This window comes from Crassostrea angulata, unplaced genomic scaffold (assembly GCF_025612915.1).
Source record: "Crassostrea angulata isolate pt1a10 unplaced genomic scaffold, ASM2561291v2 HiC_scaffold_247, whole genome shotgun sequence".
In the NCBI taxonomy this organism is placed as follows: domain Eukaryota; kingdom Metazoa; phylum Mollusca; class Bivalvia; order Ostreida; family Ostreidae; genus Magallana; species Magallana angulata.
Window position 1 is genome coordinate 38,244 of NW_026441800.1, and position 16,491 is coordinate 54,734.

Here is a 16,491-nt window from a genome sequence, read left to right on the forward strand (position 1 = left end):
AAGTAGTCTTTCACAAGGGGCAAACAGACCTTGACGGTCACCTGAGTACCATTGTCATTAGACTGACATCTCAGAGAGTGTCATGTTTGCATATCAAGCTTCATTTTGAAGTTTAAACCCTAATCTGAGACTCCTCTGACTATATAACCTGGCTTTTATTGTTTGATGTTTGAAAAATATATTCATTCATACACATGAAATGGGGTGGGAGAGAGGAGGTGAGAGAGTTGGAGGAATCTCGGATTATTTATACCTTAACTCTGAGGGCCAAAAATTGTAAACATTTGGCAATGAGAGACTTGCAGGCCTTTATAGGCTAAAATTTACCATATAGTTTTTAAGATAAAGTTAACATTATTAATGAATGATACATACAGGTACATGTAGCAAACATTTATAGTAAAAAAAACTTGTTTAATATATGGTCATATTTACCCCCCCCCCCCCCCCCTCGAAAAATACCTAGAAAAAATCCTCAGCTTCTGTCCGATTTCCTGGGCAGTGAATTTCGCAATTGATTATCAGGACATGATGAATAAAATAATAATGCATGACTTTATCTCTAAGGCCTGCGATAGTATAGAAGAAAATTTATTTAAATCAATATAATTATACGTTTTCACTATGTGGCCATATTAGCTTGGCCATAGGGCTTGAATCCCTGACCCAGGGACCATGAATTTTACAATGTAGGTAAGGACTTTTTTTTATTTTTGACATTATAACTGTTCATTTAGTTTTTCTAAAATGTCAATGGTAGTAGAGAAGAAGATTTTTTTCAAGAGAACTCGATGGTCGTGGCCATTTTTAGACTGTATTTGATCTCCTTTAGAATAAGTGCTTTTTAAAAAAAAGAAAAGCCAGGAAAATGTCAAAATTTAAAACCTAAAATATATATTTTTTTTACTAAATAAATGTTTATAGCTAAACACTCATATCTGAAAATTTTAGGTAGATTTGATGGTTATAACTATTGACTATTCAGCCTCCTTAAGATTGAGATTTATTTAATACATTTTTACTTTACATATATTTTGCTTTATTGGCCCTACCCTAGGGCCTGAACTCCCGTTCAGGAGCAATGAATATTACTTCGTAGATGGCTTCACGGATACCATAACCATGCATTTAGTTTTTATCAAATGTATGTGGGTGAATTGATCTGATTTGAAAACATCCCCACTATATTGCCACGTACTTAAACACGTGAACTCTGATAGCACGCCATAAAAAATAAACACTGTAAAATTTTATCACAATTTATCGTTGATATTACACATTTGACTTTTAGTTTACATAAAACTATTAATGCAAATGTTTCAAAGAAATTACATGTAATATTTGACCAACGTAACCAGTTATATGTGTGAATCACTGTGTAAACAACATATCCAAAACTTATGAATAATTATAAATAATTAATATTCAGAAAAATTCACCGGCGACGCTATACTAATACAATATACATTTAAATATGTTACAATGTATGCATATATAGTATACAGGTTTATATGTGTTTACGCTACCAGTGTTAGTTTTTGTTTTCATGTGAAAAGTTGAATTATATTGTATGTAATTCGGTAAGAGCTGATTTGTCTACAATATGGTTGCAGAAAGCTCTCTTTACCAGTGCATGAATGTAACATCAATTAAAGGAAGCAACTGTGAGGCTTGTGACCATGCAAAACTTAACAGTTACTACAAATATAATAATATTACAGGTCCTTATCGTTAGATCTGAAGAGAATCTGTGTGTGTACATGTGTGCCTGTTTTATATTACATCAAATGGGTAGATGTATACATTATGGGCCTGTGAATATGGTGCAATAATTTACGTTGCAAATGTTTGTGTGTTGGTAGTTAGGGGGCTCTTGTTCCCTGACAATCCATAAAGGAGGACAATGAAACACCTCTTCGTGACCTTGATAGAAGATGTTGACAATGCGAGTAATATGCGTCTTATGAATAACTTAATGCATCAGTGCATAGCGGGGTAGGGTTCAAATCCTCTGACCTACTTTATGCATCGGAACACAAGTATGTGTATACCACAAGGGTTCCTACATAGGGCCTGTTGTATGACTTTTGTACATCGATTGCAGACACAGTGTATCTACTACACCACAGGGGAACACCGAAAGGGGCTGTAGGTTGGACTACTTTAAAAATCAGTCTACGACGGGTATCCTGATGTGTCTTGGCTGCCTTGAGTGTAGGCAATACTATCAATACGTTGAGTAAAGATATATCCCCGACCCTTGATTATATCGTTTTCAGTCACCCAAATCCAGAGACGGATCCAGCAATTTGGAAAAAGGGGGGATCCATTTGATGAAAATCAATATGTTCAAAATTCGTCATTTGTCAATAAACAAGGACTTTTTGAACGTTTTCAGTGCGTATTCAACTGTATTTAATAAACATTTATCTCATCACTATCTATTTCAACATCAGAGTGCACTGCATTATTGAGCGTTTTGCCGTTTTGGTTAAGGTAAGGAAGAGTTGCATAATATCTAGCCTTAAGAAACCTAAGTTTCCAGCAATAAGAAATTGCGTCTATGCTTGATAGAAAAAAAAACACTAAGAAACATAAAATAACTCAGACTAATTGCGACAAACTATTATAAAAATGGATATTTTGGTATTTTTTTTATGTTTTTGATATTTTTTTATGTTTTTAAATTCTGAACTATTTATCAATTTTGATTTCTATCGATTGCCTTCTTAAATAAAGGTCTAAATGATAGGATATGACTAAAGAATGGGAATAATTTATCTGCTGAAACGTGATGGTACGTGTGTAATACAATGGCAAAAGAAATTGTCGTCCCAGGGAACTTGATGTGACCTCTGTAATGAGTGCGCTGACATCATCCGGCACTAGTACTGATGCGATCATATTTAGAAAATTTTTGAAAAGTTGTGCATTTTCATAATGGTTAACTCCTTACACAGAATTTCCGATTCTTGGAAACAAAACATTACGAAATTCTTTAAATAAGCAATTTTAAAGGCATTATTTGAGATAATTACAGTATTTCTATTATAAATAGGAAAAATTGCCTTTAAATAGGCATTGAACGTTTTCAAAAAAAGGCATATGTCCCAGAGAAAGAGGGGGTTTCGACCCCTGGAACCCCCCCCCCACCCCCCCCACCCCCGGATCTGCCAGTACAATCAACTCTGAATATATCAATGAATTGTGATAAAATACTTTTTTACAAACAGTATGCATTTTTGATCATTCATATGTACAATATCTTTATCGTGGTCTTTTATATATGCTTTATTTAGTTTTCGTTAAGGTAACATGCTCACTGTTCATCTATTTTTTATGCAATAGGCTTAACGAGGCCGGGTCTAATTTGTTCTGCCCTAGCTTTTTTCTTGAAAATTTTTACCTGAATTTCTACTGATAAAATTATTTTTTAAGATAAAAAAATAAGACATTTACATTGGTTCATAACTTACAGGCGTTCTAATGCTATTCAGTAAATTAAACAAAATTCAGAATCTTTAAAGAAAAACAGAAGGGAAATTATTTTAAAATATTGTCAAAAAAATAAAATAAATTTGAGTTGTGTATATTTATCCTGGGTCCTTGGAATTTGATGATAGTGCGCTGCGCAGTCACACTACCTAGCACTATGTACAGGACACAGAATAAATATCAGATGACCTAATTGGGAAAATATAATAGAGTGATTTTAAATTTTTTTTTTTTTTGAAAGATTAAATTGTATTAAGCTGAGAAATTTAGAGGTCTGCATTTGTATGGAAGAGTTTGACATGATCATAGAGTTTTGTTTTGAATGCTAAAATGCCTTCTGGAGAAGAGTGACAATTTTTCAAGAGCCTGGCTTTTGAAGGAGTAAGATGATGCATGAAAAGTGTTGGTCTGTGTTTGAGGAAGAGGACTCTGGATACAGGAAAGTATTGGGTGCTGTTCCTGTTTATGACCTCGCATCCTTTCCCTGATTTACAGTCACTGATTTCTTGTTCAAGTTTTTTGAAGAAAGGCTTAAACAAATGGCTTGGAACCTCATGAGCGTACTTTGCATTTGTAGTAGATCCATCATGATTTTCGAGATAAAACATGATATCTGTGCCTCTGCGGTCAATGGAAGCATGGTAGATTTGTTGTTGACTCTTGGGAGGGAGTGAAAGGGCTTGTACAGATTCCTGTTTGTTAAAATGCTTTTTGTTGGGTTGCTTCCTTTTCTTTCCCTTGGCATTATAGAGGGAATGGAAGGTGTCCTTTAATGTTTTTGGGATTTGGGTTCCGTCTTGCCATGAAGTTTGAGCTGCACCTTTGAATTTGATTTTGTAAATTGGCTTCCCTTGGTAAAGGCTGTATTCAAGGATTTTGTCTATTTGGTCCATAGAAAATGGTTTTGATTGGTTTTCGTTTGGTTTTTCACATTCTGAATTTCTTTTGTGTTTGTTTTGAGTTTTGGTTTGATTCTTTGGTTTAGAAGATGATGGTTCAGGTGGAGGATTTTGATGTTGGTGATCATGAGCTGCATTTCTGATGCTTTGGTCATCATCATCCTCATTATCCTCTTCAGCATCATCTTCATGGAGAAGCTGATTTTCATCATCAGCCGGAAGTTGATCAGCATCAGCTTGATGCTGGTCAGCATTTGGAGGAGGAATTTCCTCAGTTTCTTGGTTGTCCAATTCTTCAGGATTGAGTACGACATCTTGATATTCCGGTAAGAAATAGTGAGGTCTCTCATCAGGACTATGGTAGGTTTTTAGTCTTTTGGCATGGACGAGACTCTTCAGAATTCTGTGGTCTGAATCTCTTCGGAGTTTAAAAGTATGGTTTGGTCCCTGGTAAATTACTGAATATGGACCAACCCATTTTTGTAAAAGTTTGGGAGATTTTCCTTTAGGAACATGGCTGCAGTAGAGCCATACTGCGGAGCCAACCATGAAGTCTGGTTCTTGTGCACGTTTATCATGCTGCTGAGTGTACTTCTGTTGATGTTGTCGCATGTTTTCAGCAGCAACTTCTCTGCATATTTTAAGTTGTTCCAGAACACGCATCAGATGTAATTTGGGTTCCTGTGCCATGGATGGTTTTGGGGTTAGAGCAACATCAACAGGAAGGCGCATCTTCTGTCCAAACAACAAGTGGAATGGTGAAAACATTGTTGATTGTGTGGCAGGTGTAGATCTGTATGCCATAAGGACAGCTGGAATAAACTTCACCCAGTCAGATTGGTCCTTGTTACAGTATGATCTTAGTGTTTGGCTGATAAATGAGTTCATCCTTTCACAAGCAGCATTTGTTTGTGGGTGGTAAGCACTTGTATAGTGTCTTGTTACTTCAAAAAGTTCACAGAGGGCTTGGACTAATTTCGACATGAAATTTTGTCCCCGGTCTGAAATAAGTGTCCTTGGTGCTCCATATCTCGCAAATATCTCAGCGAAGAGTACTCTGGAAACCTCAGTGGCTTCCATAGATTTCAAAGGAAAGGCCTCGCACCATTTTGAAAAGCTGTCAACAACTAAGAGAAGGTACCTGTCTTTGTTTGGTGTTATGGGTAATTCCAGGAAATCCATGTGCCATCTGCTGAAAATGTCCTCAATAGGGAGTGGTCTCAAAGGGACTGGCTTCTGATGTTTAGAGTTTTTGGACTGTTGACACTTTTCGCAAGTTTTGATGTATTGTTCAATGTCTGAATACATATTTGGCCAGTAGTATTTGGCGCGGATAGCAGCATACGTACGTTCATGTCCTTGGTGTCCGCCACCAGCAATACAGTCATGATATGAGAGAAGAATATCATTCCGGAGGGGTGCAGGAATGCAAAGTTGTCTTATAAGACATTGATCAGGAGATTGGTTCCTAGCACATTCTTTGTAAAAGTGGAAAAGAAGTCCATTAATAATTTCATAGTGGAAGGATTTTGCAACTATTGCAGTAGCTTGCTTAACATTTTGCGGCAAATTTTCTGTTCTTTTGTAATCGATAATTGCCTGAAAGTCTGGACAATTTTCTTGCAGATGCTGGAGGGTTGGATTGTCTGAAATATGATCATCATGTTGATCGGCTGTATTTAGGGCAAGAATTTCGGGTTTCCTTGGTTGATTGTCTTCTGGATATTCAAAGGTTGTGGCAATGAACTCTTTCATGGAAGCTTCAATGGATCCAATGGCTGGCAAATCATCATCTGATGGAGAACATGGTTGGTCTGAAGGTGGATATTCACGACGGGACAGACAGTCGGCATTCTGGTTCCTAGTTCCTGGGCGATGCTGTATTTTAAATTTGTACTGCTGAAGGAATAGAGCCCAGCGTCCTAGTCTGCCTAATGCATCTTTGTTGGTATCCAACCAACGAACTGTGATGTTGTCAGTGAAGACTGTGAATTCAGCACTGGTAAGGTAGGCTTTGAAGTTTTTGATGGCTTCAATCAAAGCAAGTCCCTCTTTATGGTTTATATGCCATCGTTTTTCTTGATCCCTGAGTGCACGTCCTCCATATGCGATAACATTCTCAAGTCCTTGTGGGTTTATTTGTCCCAAGACGTATCCAATAGCAGCATCAGAAGCATCAACAGACAATACAAATGGTTTGCTAAAATCAGGAAAGGCAAGGGTGGGTGCTGAAGTTAATTTTCTCTTCAGAAGGTTGAAAGCATCAGTGTGTTCTGGTTTCCACTGGAATTTGATATTTTTCTTAAGAAGATTCAATAAGGGAGCACAGATTTTGCTGTAGTCTTTGATGAATTTCCTGTAATAGTTGCACATCCCAAGGAAGCTGCGGACATGTTTAGAGTTTCGAGGTTGTGGGAAGTCAGCCACTGCAGCAATCTTAGCTCTGTCTACTTCAACTCCTTTCTCAGAAATGATGTGTCCAAGGTATTTTACTTCTTGGGCAGCAAAGTGGCATTTTGTTGGCTCGAGAGTAAGATTGGCTTTACGAAGTTTTTGAAAGATAAGATCTAAATGCTGTAAATGTTCAGCAAAACTTTTAGAAAAGACCAAGATGTCATCAATGTAGATAAGAGCAATTTTCCAATTTAGTTCCTGTAAAACTTTTGTCATCAGCATCTGGTAACTTGTTGGAGCATTTGTTAAGCCAAAAGGAAGTCGTTTGAACTGGTAAAGACCTTGATGTGTGATAAATGCAGTTTTGTGCTTTGTTTTCTCATCCAAGGGCACTTGCCAGAATCCACTAGCTAAGTCTAAGACACTGAAAATTTTGGATTTAGAATCAGCTATTGTGTCAAAAATTTCATCTAATTTTGGAATTGGAAAGGAAACAAGCTCTGTGATGGAATTCAGTTTCCTGTAATCTACTGCAAATCTGTATTGTCCATTAGACTTTTTAACCATAACGACTGGACTTTGGTAAGGAGAAGTTGATTCCTCAATGACATCATTTTTCAACATTTCTTGAATCTGACGTTCTGTCTCCTGACGCATCTTTGGATTCTGGGAATATCTTGGGGTGCGGACTGGCTTGTCAGTGTAGGTGATGATAGAGTGTGTGTGAAGGTTTGTTTTGCCAAGTTCGGTGGCATCTTTGGCAAATACATCTCTGTTTCGTCCAATCAGATCTTGGAGTTGTTGAATTTGAGCAGTAGAAAGATTTTGTTCTTCAATATGGACTTGCAGGGTTTTGGCGATAGATATATGATCTGTAGTAGAAGCCTTAGACTGACTGGTTGTCTATGTTGAACACTTTAGAAACAACAGAATTTGCTTTCAATGGTACTGATTTGTTCAGAGGATTTAGTATCCTATAAGGAAGTGTGTTGTTTATACATGTAGCAATGCATTTGCTTCCAACCAGATTCTTGTTTGTGAGAAGGTTAACTGGTTCAAGGAAGACTTGTGAACCATGAGGTATGTTGGAGACAAAGAGTGAAAGTGTGCTTTCTGAAAGAGGTTGTAACAGAATATCTGATTGTGTTCGAGCAAGAGAAACATGTTTCTGGTTGTCATGTTGGATATCAGGTGTTGAAATGGAGGCAATGGTTGTTTCATTATGAAAAGACACATATTTATGGGTAAGATCTATTACAGCGTTGTTTGCTCTAGAAAGTCTTGGCCTAAAATGATAGTGTGGGGCGAATTTTCCAAAATATGAAAGGTATGGGGCATTTTTAAACCATTGATATCTATTTCAAGATCTGTTTGACCAAGAATAGCATGGGATGTGTTGCAAACACCTGTAACAGCTGAGAGATTTGATTTGTAAATATGGGGATTTTTGAAAAGTTTCCTCAAAAATTTGTTGCAAACAACAGAAATATTAGCACCGGTATCAACAAGGGCATTGGTATGAAAGTTAGAGAGCTTGATTTGAATTTTGTTCTTATTGGTAATTGCAGCTGAAATAGTAGCCAAAAAGTTGTTGGGATTGGAAGTATGTTGGGACATTGATGGGATTTCAAGTGAGGGAGCCATTATCAGTGATAAAAACAGCTAAACAATAATCAATCTATAAATGTCAGAAATAATAACAATAGAAAGTTATCTAAACTGTGTCACATGTGATAAAAGTGGCTGTACTCACCAACAGGAACTGGCACACTGTCTCTGTATGGATTGGTCTTCTTTCCTTTTCATAAGAATGTTAGAGTCACAAATCACAGTTTTTGACAGCACAGAAATCCTGCAGAAATCCAAAAAGTCCCGGAATGTTTACTTCAGTGAGAGGAATTCCATAAGATTCGAACCGGATTCTCGACCACTCTGTGACCACGCCCGGATGTCTGGTACATAACTAGGCGATGGTGCACGTTCATTTGGGGAATTAAGCTCAAGGGGAATAAGTAAATTAAGAATACACAAAGTCCAAATGGCAGGATATGAGAAATGTTTATTAAAGATTGAATGTTAAATAATCCAATCTACACACGCAGGTAACAACATTAATGAGCAAGTCTTGTTCCTATCTGTAATTTAGAAAAAGGGGCCTAAACAGGTGAATTAGAAATTTGTCTCCTAACACTCTACATGATTTCCTAGCTTTGCCTTACATCCTTTCAGTCCGAAGTCTCAAAGCTAACTCTGTTCTCTAAAAGAACTAATGTACAAGAAATCATTTCTCTATGAATTGCCTAAGGTCAAGTTGTCACTTAGGGTTAATCAAATAATTAAGTTATCAGTGTCATCCCTTTGATGTGAAGAAGTCAAAGTGGTTTTGTTTACCCTAACTAACACCTATGAGTGCCCAGTGCCATGAGCAGTGTCACTGACAATAAGGATTAACAATTACTGTGAAATCACTAAATATTCTAGGGGATTAAGAAATAAACAACAGCTTGGACAACCTTTAGAAATAAATAATAAGGAATGCTTTAGATGTCAATAAGGAATTGCTAAGTATGGGAACATATAAAATAAGAATAAAGTAAAATAAAGTAGACTATGAAAATATATGCTAAAAGTTATCAAAAGTGGAATGGATGTCATTTCACTGGTGATATGTCCAAGCGGGCGACCGCTATACCCTATCACATACAACCACTGTCGATCACGGGGATCGAACTCGGGTTGCAGCGGTGAAAAGCGTGTGCAAGGAGTGCTGTTTACTGTGCGAAAAAAATATACCCCCCCCCCTTACATAGTGGAACTTTACATACAAAACTAAAAATAAGGATTAAAAAAAACCACATTGATTTATATCAACCATTTTAAGCTTATTATTTAAGCTTAAACAGATATCATCAGTAAATAACTTGTGTATAAAGACCGAGAGCTAGTTGTTCCTTTTGCCTAAAAGGAGTCATTCAAATAATCAATGCATTTTGTTTTAGTTTATCAATTTAGGTAATACTAGGTACATGTAAATACCATACAATTGGAGTGTTGTTCGAGTACATTAGAGTATATTTAAGGTTCTTCGGGTTGACATTTTTTTGAGAATGTCATTTTTTTCATGTGTGTTTATCAAATACTGGAAAGCAATTAACTTTTACTTGCGGGAAAGAATTTTTCAAGAGGTCCCGGGAACCTCATCCTCACAAATATTTCTTGCTAAGAATCAGTTCTTGCCCTATAGGTGTTAGAACAACACAGTTGTAGATTAAGGTTGATCGCAAAAGTAAGTCACCATAGATGAGTTTATCTTAGGTTATTTGGGAAATAAAGTCGTCACAAATAGGCATTGAAAAACAATGCATATAAAGCATATGATGTATTATGGTCTCCAATTGAACCAAATTACACAGAGTATTAATGGTATACACTAAGTGCCCTGGTGTATTAAAGGTCATAAATGTATGGATGCATCATTGGAGTTCCATAGGGTTCCTTCGGATACCTAGTGATGACCTATCAAGTGTTTTAAATTTGTATTATTAGGGTATCCTTTTCTATGGTGTATTAAGATTTATAAGTCTGTTTTATTAGGGTATCTTTTAGAGTTTCTTGGGATTTCCGTGGGGTTCCCTAGGCTTTTTAGAGGTAAGTCTGGGATACCAATGAGTCCCCTTGGGGTTCCATTGGGTTCTATGGGGTATCAACTTTTATGAATCTGTATTAAAAGGGTATCCTTTAAGTTCCATGGGGTATCCATGGGGTTCCGTGGGATACCTTGTGGTGTTTGGGATATCAAAAAGACCCCAAGGTGTATCAAGAGATATAAAATTGTGTTATTAGGGTATCCTTAGGGTTCCTTGGGATATCAAAAATTATAAAATTTAAATTACTGGTGTACTGGTATCCTTGGAGTTCCTTGAAGTATCTGTAGGATGTGTAAGGGATAACAATGAGTCCCAAGGGGTATCAAGAATTTTAAATTTGTATTATTAGGGTATCCTTGGGGTAATTTTGGGGTTCCTTGAGATATCTTTGGGGTTCTATGGTGTATCAAGAATTATGATTCTGTATTATTGGGGTATTCTTGGAGTTCCTTGGGATATCCCTGTGGTTCTTACAGGTGTGTCTGGAAAGTCAGTGAGTCCCCAGGGGTATCAAGAGTTTTAATTTTGTATTATTATGGTATCCTTTGGGTTCTATGGTGTATCAGAAGTTATAAATCTGTATTATTAGGGTATCCTTGGAGTTCCTTGGATATCCATGGGATTCCCTGGGGTTCTTAGAGGTGGGTCTTGGATACTAATGAGTCCCCAGGGGTACCAAGAGTTTAAATTTTTTATTTTTAGGGTATCCTTGAGGTTTCTTTGGGTTCTATGGTGCATCAAGAGTTATAAATCTGTATTATTTCGGCATCTTTGGGGTTCCTTGGGGTATCCATGGGGTATCCTTGGGGTACTGAGGGGTGACCCTTGCACTCTAATGAGACCCCCTAGGGTATTAATAATTATTAAATTCTATAATTGGGGTTCCTTGGGGTTTCCTTGGGGTTTCTTGGGGTTTCCTTGGGGTTCCTTGGGGTTCCTTGGGGTTAAAAGACGTGCCGCACATGAACTTTTCGCTCAAGCCGGTTGTTTGAATCACTTAAATGAGCTTCAATGTTAGACATTGATCCAAATTATCATACAATTCTTAAATAGTAGAAGTATTACTTACCACTGTATCCATGAATTCTTCCGGAATGTTGTTGGTTGTCATGCTGTTAAAATCTTTTCCAAAGAGTCTTTGCAAATCTGCATGTGCAAACTTAAGGTTCTCTGCAAATATTATTGCTGTATAATTATTAAATGATTTCATTCCTGTTTGATCTTATAAATATCTAGATATAATTAAGTAATATAAGTAATACAGCTATTGTAATCTTGATATTCATTAATGGATTTCTTATTTAATATTTTTCACATCTCCTACACAAATTCTTAACAAAACTTCATGTACATGTATGTAAGTTGTTGTGCTTACTCAATTACGAACCTGCTATTAATGGCGGAAAGACACTCTGGAAAAATATGGAAGGATCTTTTCTTCTCTTCTTTTGACTTTTCGAAGAAAACGGGCATATGTAATGAACAATTTTCAGGCTTTGGATTGGCTCGAGTATAGAATCTCAGTATATTTAGTACTTTGATTTATCCTCACCTTTTATACAGCCAACAGGCATGTCATCATGTTCACACCTCCATCCAAATAGTATCATCTCCATATCCGTGTAGGGATGTTTTTGTCATGCTTCAATGAAAAAGATATCAGATATTTTATTGCATAAGCCCATAACATTACGCTAAGGATATAAGCAAAGTTTGCTCTGTTCATCATCACAATTAACCCCTTCACGGTAACTGCGGTACTACTCTTTTGCAGGGCAAAATGACATGGTTTGGTGAAATATGACGTAACGTCAATCGTTTCATTTACGTCATTTAATTATCTACCTACCGAAATTTCGGCAAGTGTATCATTTTGCCCTGTTAGAGAGCAGTTCCGCAGTTATCGTGAAGGGGTCTATACACTGCACTTCATCTTTATTATGCAGTTATAAATAATTGTAACGAATTCTTTATAATAATTTGCAAAAATTTCGAATGATGGTTTTTATTTATCAAAACGGGAAGCAGAGATCTTCCGATAATACATAAAAATTTCATTTAGGCCTATGTTTCTTACCTCTGTCATTCACTTTGTACTCGAGTCTCGTTCCCGCTGACGTCACATATTGCGTAAATTTTTGGTACTGAGAACCGTCAGGATGGTGTTTGATTTTACATAGAGCAATATACCAAAAATCAATAGATCAGATCAGATTTTGTAATTTAGATATGATTAGAATAATTATCATTAATAATTTAAAGCGCTACAGGTCGATGTGCATCCTTTTTGTAAGCCCTTGCAAACATTTTATTCGTTTCCGAAATCCCGTTCGAGTTATCTCCCGCGATAACTCATATGCAGACAGACTGAATTTTCTCTAGCTGCAAAGTTATGTACATCGGCACTGGCTGATCAGTGATGCAAGCCAGCAGAAACTTTACATCAACATCATCAAGATGTGCCCGATCTATCGTACGATTATATACTCAGCGATTGAAAAGTTCGTGATCCTGGATAGGAGAGGAGCGGATCGTCAACATGCAGGTACCCTAGAACTACGATGTTTCAAGTGTATGCATATTCTATGTTTACATGTTATATGTTAACTAACGTTTCCAGATACGTGTTTAAACACTAAAAAATCTACTGTTATTATTAAACTTACATGCAGGTCTTACATGTAATTATAGGAATCAAGTGAAGTCGTACCCAACCCGACTCGCACCCAAACCAACTCGTACTCAAATGGTCAGGTCGTACCCAAAAGTATGTGGTTCACTCGTACCCAAATATTTGAGAACGACTTCACTAGTCAACTCGTACCCATGGGGGGACATGCGCGGATCCAGAAAATTTTTCCAGGGGGGGTCCGAAGGATAATTGTGTTTGCCAGGGGGGGTCCGAGGCATATTTTCGCGATAATTTTACTATGTAAATTTAATAAATTTTCATTTTCCAGGAGGGGTCGGGACCCCCCCCCCAACCCCCCCTCTAGATCCGCGCATGGGGGAAATATAAATAAAATACAATAGTTTTCATTCATGTTATTTTTTTAATTTATGTTTTATTTAACTTTAAATTAACTTTGCCTGTTGCTTAATTCATTTGATTACTCAAAAAATATGCTTTTATTATTTAACAATATCTAACTTAGTGATTTACTTACTGTTTTCTTGCAGGAAACACACCTCTCTCGAACTATGTTGATCTTCCAAAAGTGATGAAAATGTGTGTTTCTTCTTATAATTATGAGCAGCATGTTTATTTTATGCTGACAAACTCATTGGTTGAACGGAATCACATTAAGCAATTAATTTTAATTTTAATTGATGATAGTTAACCTGCTCATAATCATTCTTAAAGTTTGATCCGTCCACATTCAAGTACAGAACTATAGTATACTAGATTTTTATAACAAATTATTTTACATTTGTTATACAATTCGCATATTAATGTTATCGATAATATACAAAACATAACAACATACAAATAAAAGCCATTCATTTTATATTCTTAGTATAAATATATTTTTTCACCGTGGGTACGAGTTGACTAGTGAAGTCGTACTCAAATATTTGGGTACGAGTGAACCACATAGTTTTGGGTACGACCTTACCATTTGAGTACGAGTTGGTTTGGGTGCGAGTCGGGTTGGGTACGACTTGACTGTAATTCTAATTATACAATATACGGGGAAATTCGGGTTGTCAGAGGGTCTTGTCAATTTTCTCCGAAGAGCTTCGGATAAATTTCTATCTATTGTGTATTTCTTATACAAGAATGAATGAACACAGTGTAACCGTAATGATTACGAAATAAATCTGCAGATATATATTTCAAACATGTGGTTGCAACCATACAATCTGATTTCAAGCGCGGATCCAGAAAAAAAAATTCGGACCGGGGGGGGGGGGGGAGGTGATTGATTGAGTAACAAGGTTGGGAGGGGGAGTAAGCCATATTTTTATGAATTTTATAATTTAAATTTAAAGAGTTTTTTAGGGGGTCTGGATCCCCTTGACCCCTCCTAGATCTGGTCTAAATGTATAATTTTTGTGCATATTGTCACAGTGAATCCATCTATAGGAATATATATGCAGTTTGAAAATGTTCATTACATTTTATTTTTTCCCTACAGGGTTGTTTTAAGATCCGAAGCAATGTTACACAGACAGAAGAATAGGTGAATGCTGCTCCAGTATATGTTGTATATATGTTGGCTATAACAATAACATACATGTATATCACTTGGGAAATCATGCACAACAAACTGTCCATATGATGATACCATGTAAGTATTTATTCGGTGAAATATGCCTTGCGTTTTGAATATTTCTAAAGTTTGTAATTACATGTATATAAAATCAGACATGGATTAACATATATTTGATAAAAGAGGTTGGACATACCTCTTGATCTCATTTGCTTTTGATCAATAAAACATACTGTAAGTTATTTCAATACAGAGAATGAGATGCATTATGATTGTTTTGTTTTTTTAAATTTTATCTGAGTGTATAAATCTTGTGCTTTTACGCTGTTATACATGTACTCAATACATGTACATTTGTTTGCATGTTTTATTATGAATTATATTTTTTGTCTTGCATATACACAAGGTTGACAAAGATATTTAAATATGGAGAGGGATAAAGAGACATGCTACAGAAGAAGGAAGGATTAAGGCACATGATACATGTACAGACACCAGAGTGATTACACCAACATCAGTCCAATAACATTGGTACACACTGAAACTTGAGACCACAAAGGCCTGGATTCTTTTGAAATATACTGTCATCTGTGCAATATCACTTGGAATCATGGAAAACTTGTATCACAGTGTTAACAATTTTCAGTGAATTTTCATTGTCTAGCATAGAAATAATTAATTTTATGTTTAAATATATAACTGGAAATTTTCCTATATGTAATTCACTTACTGCGTTCAACAGGTTTGGTACACGCAAACTAATAAATTGTATCTCAAAAACATAAGACTTAAAGTATGTATCCTAAATAAAGACCAATGCAATCAGCACAGTATTACACATGTAATAAAATTTTAATGTTTACTGACCTTCTAAGAAGAGAGATATAACTCTCAGTTGGTGTGAATGACTATTGTAATGGCAAAGTTTTACATGTTTACATAAACAAAGACTTTAAAAGTTTTGAAAACATTTATATTTTGATAAAATGTAAACTCCATTTTAATTTTTATTTATACATGTATTAATTCCAACACATGTAGAAATTGTTTAGTTGTCTTAATGTCAAATTTGTTAACAAAAAAGACACTAGTATGTCAACATATGAATGAAAGAATGTTTTTGAAGTGTTATAAATTGATTTGTCATAATTAAATTTTTAAATGAAAAACATGCAATTTTCATGTGAATTTTGCATGAATTTTATATGAATATGACACAAATATCTAATCGCATGAAAAACGTACGAAAAATTATTCACATGAAAATTGTACATATTTCATGCGAATATCATGCGAACATATTCGCATGATATTTGCATGAGAAACTTTTCGTCTGATTTTCGCATGATTAGCGCATGATTTTCATGCGAAAAGGAAATCGCATGAAAATTATGCGAGCCACTTTTCCCTGTGTACCAAATAATGACGGGATATACAGATTCGGTGGACAGATATCAGTAACGAAAGACACATAGTTCTTTTTTAAAATTGACTATAACATTGACGTCGCCGGACGTCACGGCGCAACGAAAAGTATAAACTGTAAGAATTTAACTCAGTGAAAAGTCGATAAAAACTGTGAAAATGCTCAATGGTGGAAACAATGAGTCAAAAATTATTTGCACATTTGTGTTTAACCCTAACACATTTTGTGGGGGTTGTGGTTAAAGTATTTTGAACATCAGAGTAGAATTTCTGTAAATATTTAATCAAAAAATAAACATCGTAATCTGACATTCAGGTATTTTCTACTGTAAATGACGAGACATGCAGTGAAAAATAAAATAACGTCGAGGAACTAACTTATGATTTCCAAACAAATGTGAAACATTTAGAGGTCAA

General features: G+C 35.9%; 2 long non-coding RNA genes across 2 annotated transcripts; one reads left to right on the forward strand and one right to left on the reverse strand.

Moving 5' to 3' along the window:
* Nucleotides 1-11,452: 11,452 nt before the first annotated feature.
* On the reverse strand, nucleotides 11,453-12,614 carry LOC128169883 (uncharacterized). The gene is made up of 4 exons (XR_008241620.1): nucleotides 12,513-12,614; nucleotides 11,988-12,077; nucleotides 11,823-11,887; nucleotides 11,453-11,605 (listed from the first exon to the last, which is right to left on the reverse strand). It is a non-coding gene; the product is annotated as an uncharacterized LOC128169883 (long non-coding RNA).
* A 228-nt stretch (nucleotides 12,615-12,842) lies between these two features.
* Nucleotides 12,843-16,058, forward strand: LOC128169884 (uncharacterized). The gene is made up of 3 exons (XR_008241621.1): nucleotides 12,843-12,980; nucleotides 14,575-14,727; nucleotides 15,056-16,058. It is a non-coding gene; the product is annotated as an uncharacterized LOC128169884 (long non-coding RNA).
* The last annotated feature ends 433 nt before the right edge of the window (nucleotides 16,059-16,491 follow it).